This window comes from Nannospalax galili, unplaced genomic scaffold (assembly GCF_000622305.1).
Source record: "Nannospalax galili isolate Female #2095 unplaced genomic scaffold, S.galili_v1.0 scaffold186, whole genome shotgun sequence".
NCBI lineage: Eukaryota > Metazoa > Chordata > Mammalia > Rodentia > Spalacidae > Nannospalax > Nannospalax galili.
The window spans coordinates 10056137-10057704 of NW_008358774.1; positions in this window are offsets into that span (position 1 = coordinate 10056137).

Sequence of the window (1568 nt, forward strand, 5' to 3'; positions counted from 1 at the left end):
TTATGATTATGTGTATATTATTTTTCTCTCATCCTTTATATATCATAACCAGCCTACACAAACCTTCATCACTTGCTTAGGCTTTCTCATTTTTTCTGTCTATTTTGGAAAATAGCTCCATTCCCATATCTTTTTAACATCTTTTATATTCTCATTTTCTAGTTTAAACTGTTAACCTAAAAATTTATAGCCACTTTTTTTTTTAATTTTTAAAAATGATTTATTTAATAACAACATACTTAGAAGAACCTGGGGATGCTAAGCAATGCTTGTTCCCTTTTAGGTTCTACTGTCGAGCAAATGTTTGATTAAAGTTTTACTGGGGAACCAATGAATTTACTGAGCTTACTTACTGAGATCACTGAGTGGTTGCTGAGGTATATCTTTGATCTGAGGGTATACACACTGGAAAGACTTTATCCAGCACGGGTCATGCCTTCTCTTCCTAGCCTTCCCCTGATTGTATAATTTAGCCCTCCCCAAATCCAGAAGGCCATGCGTGATTAGGGTCAAATTACATACAATTGGCTGGGAAGAGTGGCTGGATAATCTGGTGAGGGTCCAATGACCCTGCCTGCTTGGCCCTCCTTTAATGAATGAGCACAACCTTCAACAAGCCCAATTGTGACGATGTTTAGCGATCAGGCTCAGCTGAAGTTGTGATGATGGTAGATATTTCATGCAGAAGGGACTGCTGTACAGCATCATCTTATTAAAAGGACCTGGAATTTTAAAGGATTTGGTGCTAGGATCAATCCACATAGGAGGGAGAAGATACATTGTTTTTCTGAGTCTGGGTTACTTCACTTACTATAACAGTTTCTAGATCCATCCATTTACCTGCAAATTTCATCTTTCTTTACTGCTGAATAGAACTCCATTGTGTAAATGTACCACATTTTTGTTAATCACTCATCAGTTGAGGGGCACTTAGGTTGCTTCCGTCTCTTAGCTATTGTGAGAAGAGCAGCAACAAACATGGAAGTATTAAGTGTCTCTGAGATAGGATGAGTTCTTTGGGTATATCCCAAGGAGTGGTATAACTAGGCCAAATGGGAGGTTCATTTGTAGTTTTTAAAGAATTCTCCATACTGCTTTCCATAGGGGTTGAACCAGTTTGCAGCCAACCAGCAGTGGATGAGTGTTCCCCTTTCCCCACAGCCTCTCCAACATTTGGTATCCTTTGTTTTCTTTATACCAGTCTGATACCAGTTCCTTACCCAGTCTGACTTGGGTAAGGTGGAATCTTAAAGTGGTTTTAATTTGCATTTCCCTAATTACTAATGATGATGAACACCTTTTAAGATGCTTCTTAGCCATCTTTATTTCTTCCTCAGAGAACTTTCTGTTCAACTCCTTAGCCCATCTTTTAATTGGATTGCTTCTTGTCCTGGTTCTCTGTTTTCTGAGTTTGTTATATATTCTGCATATTAAACCTCTGTCAGATGTGTCACTGGTGAAGATTTTCTCCCATTCTGTGGGTTTGTGTTCACTTTCCTGGTTGTCTCCTTTGATGTACAGAAGCTTTTTGGTTTAATGAGGTCCCATTTGTTAATTTTTGCCCTTAT